Here is a 7,585-nt window from a genome sequence, read left to right on the forward strand (position 1 = left end):
AGGGGGGAATGGGGAAATGGCGGGGAAGTGATGGGGAAGTGATGGGGAAATGACGGGGAAATGACGGGGAAATGATGGGGAAATAGGGAAAGCCGCGCATTAATAAAAAGTGAGAGAAAGAGGAGAGTGGTGTGTTTCCCTCAGAGCCCTCCCGTTACCTCACAGGGGGCTCAGACTGCTCGCTGTGCTTGTCCAGGAGTGCGCACGCATCCACTTTAATTTTACACTGCATTTTAATTTTAACCTCATTAGCCCTCACGGGTGATGCGGTGACACAAGTCCCAGCCGCGACTGTCCCCGTAAAGCCTGTAGTCCGACACTCACAACTTGCTGCAGAGGGGCGAGCTGAGCTGGGCACACGCTGTCCGCACAGCAGTAAAACCCATGGCACGGGAGGTACATGCACGGTATCCGAGGACACGGATAAATTTTACATTCCTCTTTAAGGCAGCTGGGATCGTGGCTGTTGGGTTGTTTTTTTTTTTTTCCTAACTCTGCGTGTCTGATCCCAACCCAAATGTTCCAGCTCCTCTGGGTGATGGCAGGCACGTAAAGGAGGAAGGATATTCCCCTCTCTGAGTGTCCTTTCATCAGGCACGGTTTTCTGCCCTTCTCGGCTGGCCTCAGGGAAAAGGGAGCACGGCCTCATCTGATGAATGCGACCCAGAGTCGTGTGTGTGTCCTCGCAAACACTCAGGTCATTGTCAGAAAGGAGACGGGGGAGAGAACAAGCTCCTTTTCCTGAAAACGCAGAGCGGAGCGAAACCTGTGCCAGCGCCGCCGCCGCCTGCTCGTGGGTCAGGCAAGGGGTGGCTGTGGGGCGAAAACCCCACTGAAGCAGCAGCAGCTGCTGAGCACAGCCCCTCCGGACTGAAAAGAGATCCGAACGAAGGCAACGACAGCTCCGTGCTGTTAAGGGATGACTTTTTAATTGCACTTTTCCAATTTGCTGGCCCCTGGAGGTAGAAAGGGCACACGTTGCCCTCTGCTCCCACCCCTGCTCCTCGGGTCAGCCTCCGGTTGGCAGTGGCACGCTCGAGGCAGGCAGAGCTCAGGGGCATCCTGTGGCAGGGGAAGGGAAGCCTCTCTCCGTTACCAGAGGACGTAGCTCCCCGCCACTGTTAGCATCATCTTTTTGGCAGCGCTGTCAACTAAAAGCTAGCCGAGAACAAAGGGAAGAGCTTCACGGCTGGGATAACTGGGGGCTCTTCCAGCAGCCTACCCGGGGCAGCACCGTCAATGTCAGCAGGAAATTTCATCCCAGAGATTAAGGGCTGAGCCACGAGCTGAACAACGCTTGTTTGGAGCCGGAGGGGGGAGCGGGGGCAAGCAGCACCAGCCACCATTTCTGCAAAGCCCCCCGGGGCCTGGAGGCTCGCAAGGGCAGTGTCAGCAGCAGACCATCCTCTGAGCCTGGGGGCATCTCGCGGTTCACTTAAGCACACGAAAGATGGCAGTGCCAGAGCAAGCACCCGTCCTGCTTTTCACAGGGCTGCACCAGAGCGGTTTGCCCGCCGCAGCTCCAGCTGGCACAGCTCCAGCCCCTGCTCCAACGCGGCACAGTTTAAAACAGCACCCAGGGCGGTCGCAGCAACGTGCAGGACTTGACTTTGCAAGCAGCCAGCTGTGGAAGCACCGCTGTGAAGCACACTCCTCCGCTGCGCATGCACAGCCTCTCCCCGGGTGGGGAAAGTTTTTTTTTTTTTTTTTTTTTTTTAATAAAACCTGAAATGTAAAGAACAGTCAGGGGATGCAGAGGATCACAGCAGCACAGGATGCCGCTGCTCACGGACAGGAGCCACTGGAGGATCCAGGCAGCTGCTCCCCGTGCAGGCAGCCCTGTACCGGTAGCGGCGGTGCTGGCAGGGAGGTGTCAGGGCAGCGCCTGGCCACCTTACTCCACGCCGGATACTCACTGTTAAACAAAATGAGTATTTTCCACAGCCGTGCCTCGCTTTTTGCCTTGGCTCACCCTGCTGCGGGCAGCACCAGCCCACCGGGAGCGCGCTGGGGCCAGCGTGCTCTTTGGTTGATTTTGTTCCCGAGGAGCGCTGCTCGCGCTTGGGTGCGAGCCCTGTGCCGGAGAGAGACATAAAATACGTGACTTTCTCCATACAGCTGCTGGGTGAAAACAAAACCCCCACATAGCACACACAAAACAACAGAGGCAGTTATTATGCGGGTTGTCACGCAGGAGAGGGGCTGTCCCCCCGTCCTCCCCCTCTGGCAATGCGGCAGAGACCAGAGCCACGGACGACTTGTAGCGCTCCAGCAAATCACGTAAGGAAACTGGGTAGAGAATTGCAGCATGCTGTAAGGTTTTGCTTTCAAATCTTGTGAGTGATAGGCGTATCCTGGAGTGCTCCCAGCCGTGTGCGGGACGTGCATCGGGTGCACGGCTGTGCAGGAAACCACACCAGGACCAAGGAGAAGCGCGGCAGGCTGCAGAACTCCCGCTAAACCTGCAAAAGCTGCCAAGGAAGTTTCTAACAGGGATGCAGAGCTGGTGTCTTCTGCGAGATCACGCGCACATGGGTTTAACGCGGTCCTGCCGCCGTGGGTCCAGCAGCCACGATTGCACACGACAGGATTTTTCTCACCATCAGCAGTACGGACAGGTCGCACACCACTCAGCACGGCTGGCACCCTACAAAGCACGGGGACCCAGGCGTGGCAGGGTGCCCTGCAGACAGCCTCCCCTCCCCAGCACCTTTTCTCCCCGCGGGGTCCCCCCAGACGTGCCCGCCGTGTCCACCCCGTGGTGGATCTGTTTGAGGAAGGCGTGTAGCCAGGGCAGACAGCAGCCAGCGCCTGACTCACGTCTATCTGAGCAAGGCTCCTCACCTCCGCGGGACACCGGCACACCCACCCATAAAGCCCTATCTATCTCTGCCGCTCAGCAAATCCTTGTTAAGGTGCTCGCAAATTTTCAGCACGAAGGCCATTACGTGAGGGCGACACGTTGCAAACCTCCGGAGGGCTTGGGGGGGGGGGGGCTTTTTTGGGAGGCGTTTTGGGGAAGGTGCCGTGCAGCAGGGCTGGCGATGGGTGCCCTAGCGTGAATTCTGCGCGTATGGGTGCTGCTGGGTGGGGAATGGTTCGGAGAGAGCGGCCTTTCCACAGGGACTGGGGAAAATGGACTTTCACCTCCCATCCTTGTGGGAAAGACGTTTGGGCTGGAAAGCGGTGGGGGCCTGCCAGGCTGAGGGGAGGCTCGGTGGTGTATTTGGGGGTCGTGATGGCGCACTGTGAGGGTCTGTACCCCTCAGTGCCATCATGTCCCCCCTTAGTGCCATTGTGTCCCCTCTCAGAGCCATCACGTCCCCCTTTAGAGCCATCATGTCCCCCCTCAGAGCCAACACATCCCCCTCAGAGGCATCATGTCCCCCTCAGAGCCATGTCCCCCCTCAGAGCCATGTCCCTCCCACACCCATCGTGTCCCCCTCAGAGCCACGTCCCCCTCAGTGCCACCACGTCCCCCCTCAGGGTGCCACCACAGCGAGGCGCAGCACCAAGAGCCACCTCCACCTACCCCGTGCAGCACACCCACACCCCGCCCCACCCCAAAACGGGGGGACGAATTTTAAAAAACACACCAAAACGCCCTAAAACCACTTTAAATTCAGCTTTTAATGCTCAGCAGGTAACGTCCCTTTGGCAGTTGGGGGGGGGGGGGGGGACACAGCCCTCCCCCCCCCCCCCCCGCCGCCTACGTGCGCCCCGCCACTGCCCTCATGGCCCGGCCCCGCGGAGCGTACCAAGGGCCGGCCGGGGGGGGGAGACGGGGGGGGACCGGGGGGCGTCCGGGGAGTTTGTGGGGGATAACTGAGGGGCCGGGGGGGGGCGGGGGCTCCCGGCGGGCCGCGGAGGGGCCGCTCGGCAGGCGAGGAGCGGCGGAGGAGCGGGGAAGGGGCGGGGTGAGCGGGGCGGGCGGGCCGGCGGGGCCGAATGGTTCCTCCCCGCCTCACGGACGTGCAGAAGCGAACGCGCTGTCACCGGGGGGGGGGGGGAGTAGGTAACGAGGGAGCGCGGAGCCGCGGGGGGGGGGGGAGCAGGCGGATCCCTATTGGCCGCCGCGCCTCGGGGGCGTGTCCCGGCGGCGGGCGGGCGGCGCGGCGATTGGCTGCGGCGGGGAAAGGGGCGGGGCGAGGGGCCGCGGCGCGCGGCGTGGGCCGGGCCGGGGGCAGAAGGGAGAAGTTGGCGGCGGCGGCGGCGGGGGCAGCGCGGAGCGGCGGGGGCAGGTGAGGGGCCGGGCGGGGCGGGCACGGCGGGGCGGGGGTCGGGCACGGGGGGAGCCCCCGCCTCGGAACCCCCGGCGGGAGGGTCCCGGGCGCGTTATCTCCGCCGCGCTGCAGGTGGGCCCCGCCGCCGCCACCCTCCAGGAGCAGGTGAGCCACTGACTAACGCACATTGTGCTCTCGGCGACCCCACTGTGCGTGTGACAGCGGCTAACCTGCTCCTCGGGCACCGCTGGGCGGCCGCCTCGCCTCGCCTCGCCTCGCCTCGCCGGCACGACGCCTCGCACCCGCGGCGGGGCTGCGGCACGATGCGGAGACGCCGTCCGTCCGTCCGTCCGTCCGTCGGTCCCACCTGCAGCTTCCCGTCGCCAGCGACTGACCGCCACCAGCCTCACCTCCGCCCGTCCCACCGGTGAGTGACTTCCCATGGCCGGCCGCCCCAAGCCTCGCTGCCCTCTGTCCGTCCATCCGTCCCACCAGCGAGTGACTTCCCAGCACTTGCAGCGGCAGAGCCGGACGGAGCGGAGCAGGCAGCGAGGCAAAGAGTCGGCGGTGAAGTTGCACGGGCCGGAGCAGCCGGGTGAAGGAGAGATGTGGTTTCTTCCCCCCCCTCCTCCGCCCCTGCTCGTCTCCAAAGTAAATACGTGTTAATGGACGCTGTACCAAGTTAAAGAGGCGCTTTATCCCAGCCGGTGACGTCTTGATACCCAGTCAGTGACTAACTGAACTGCTATTGCCAAGGGTGTGTTAATAGAAGAAACCATGCCTGGTATTGCCCTGGATGAGTCACCTTTAAAGAGAGACTCTGTAATCTGTTAAATGAGAAGCAGAAATGAGCCTTGCTTTCCTTTTTTCGCTGTCGCTTGCTTCCCATCCCACCCCTCACCTTTGCTCCCTCCTTTCTGCTTCTAGCACCGGGGCTGTTTTGGTCCTGGCCGGGCTGCCCTGCACGCTCAAGCTGTGATATCACGCAGGGGACTCTGACTTCATGGCCTGAGGAGCAGGAAGGCGAACAGGCAGGGACTCCTCCAGCTGTGCAGGGCAGCTGTCACTCGAAATCGAGGAAGTGACGAGGCAAATTGCTTCTTGAGCAAAGTTTTCTCTTTCGATTTTGAGCCCATCAAAGGAGCTGGGTAGTTGAAAAGTGTCTTTTTAGAGCATGGCACAGCTTTATCTTCTGCTTAAGCTAATAATAACCAGATAGGATTCGCTGCAGCCCTCCCAGGTTTCCTGAAAGGGTTTTCTGAAAGGTAGCCTCTTTCTTGGGCTGCTGACATGTAACCCTGGACCGTTGTACAGGCATAATCTCCTGAAGGAATCAGCAGCGCTCTGCTCAGTAAGTACTTAACCATACAGAAAAGCAGAGCGACATCCTTTCTACAGAGCAAGTCTCTTACAAAGAAATTCTGCCTGTCCCCATCTCCCCTGCCTGTGCTCTTTTGACATTTCTCCTGTCAGGTCCCAGAGGAGCATCTGCTCTTCAGAAAGGAAAATCAGTTCCTTGCGTGCCTCGTGCTGATTAGGTGAGTCAAGGCACACCAGAAAGAGAGGAAAACTGCCTGAATTTACCAAAGCTGCTTTCACACTTGTTCAGTAGCCGAACGGGTCTTGTCTGATAGGGGGGGGGGAAACAAATTTCTCAGCTTTCCCAGCCCCAGACCGCTTTCCTCTTCCCCAGCTGCACTTCCAGCTGCAGATCTGCGGCTCTCTGAGCAGGCAGGAGCACTGCTGTAGCCATGTGGAGATCAGGGTGGGGGGAAACGTGCAAGATACTAGTACCTGCGTATGGGTGTCTGTGTCCTGACAGCGTATCTGCACGTTGAAACTGAAGTCTGGCAATGCCGTACCACCTTATTTCACAGGTAACAAATCTGTACCCAAAACGAAGGCGCTCTGCTTCTCGTTGAAGAAATAGCCCCGCGTTCGGCCCCGTGCTGCCCGATGACTAACTGCTGGAGACCCCACCGGCAGAAATGGCTCTGCAGGTTGCCCGGTTGCTCTGGCAAGGTTTGTCCCGGTTCCCATCAGGCAGCACTCGGTATGAAAACTTGCAGCTTCCCGCTACCTGCGAGACCGTCCTGTTCAGCTCCAATAAGCGAAGGCAAGGGATTGAAATGAGGTTGGTTTGTTTTCTGTTTTTTTGTGCGTTTCTCCAGTATGTGGGGGAAGCATACAGCTGAATTCCTGTTTTTAACATTCTTTTGGCATGATTCAAAGCTAACCTGCCGTGCTGTCACCTGAAATCTTCAATAAATGGTGCAAAACCAGTGTTTGGGTGCTCATTACTCTAACTCAGGGCTCAGCACAGAGCCGAGCAGCTCTGTAAGGTGTATTCGGTTACCCCGACCAAGCCAGGAGGAAGGCTGTGCCTCCTCAGTGAAGTACCTGTCTGATACGTGCCACGAACCTCCCATCTCCGATTTTGCCTCTATATCAAGAGAAGGCAGTTTGAAAAGGAGGGGGGAGGGTGCCCGTGCGACCTGGCCGTCTCTCAAGCCAAAACCCTAGTGCTGGTGCCTTTGCCCCTGCCCTAGCCCAGGAGCCCTTTCTGAACGTGGAGCCCGCGGAGCCATGACTGCTCTGAAGAGTGCTCCTGAGCGATGAGGAAAATACGCCAGGGCGAAGGCGTCACTTCATTTAAGCGTTCAGCTTGTTCAGCAGCCAGTAACCAGATTTGTAAGGTGATACTTCGGTAACCAGAGCATCCAGGAGCTAAAGGGTCTTGCTGAGAATGGATGCGGTAAGATTCTGGGGAGAGGCGTGCCTTACGGGTGGGGAAAATGCTGAAAGTCAGGCCTGTTGAGCTAAAGGGACTCTGTGCACCTCAGAGACTTTGCTCTTCTATTTCAGCACGTCGCAGAGGGAAGCGAGCACGTGTAACCTGTCGTGCGCTGGGCTAGGAAGCACCTAGTGTGTTCTGTCGATAGCGTGCCAGTGGCAAATCAAAGCTGTGAGCCTCTCCGAGGGAGCAAGCTGGCCTGTCAGGAAAAGAAGGGCTACATGAATTGTTTAAGAGGCCGTCGGTTAGTTACATGTAAGCAAGGACTTACATAATACATCTCAGAAAAAAAAGATTTCTGCTGGCAGGAGGTTCTGTTGGGAAAGAAACTTGCTCATCCATAAACAAGAAAAATTTCCCGACTTCCTCTAGTGCTATATGATTTTTTTTTTCCAGGGCAAGGTAGAATGTGCTTGGTCTTTACTGTGAGACACAAAAAGGAAAAACATCACTGTGAGAACAGACAATGCTCTGCGTGGACAGACGTGCACACGTGCCAGTTCAGATAGTTTCTCTTCTCTGGCTTCAGTGAGCTGCCCTTCTAGAATCTGCACACCCGGGAGCAACA

At 58.6% G+C, this 7,585-nt stretch overlaps 1 long non-coding RNA gene across 2 annotated transcripts; it reads left to right on the forward strand.

The window, feature by feature from the left end:
- Positions 1-8: 8 nt before the first annotated feature.
- Positions 9-6,505, forward strand: LOC308195395. 2 transcript variants are annotated; one of them, XR_013951456.1, is made up of 2 exons: positions 9-4,241; positions 4,356-6,505. It is a non-coding gene; the product is annotated as an uncharacterized lncRNA (long non-coding RNA). The 2 variants fall into 2 exon arrangements; XR_013951457.1 differs by having other exon boundaries at positions 4,446-6,505.
- Positions 6,506-7,585: the final 1,080 nt, after the last annotated feature.

This window comes from Anser brachyrhynchus, assembly GCF_964034855.1.
Source record: "Anser brachyrhynchus genome assembly, chromosome: 5".
NCBI classification, from domain to species: Eukaryota; Metazoa; Chordata; class Aves; order Anseriformes; family Anatidae; genus Anser; species Anser brachyrhynchus.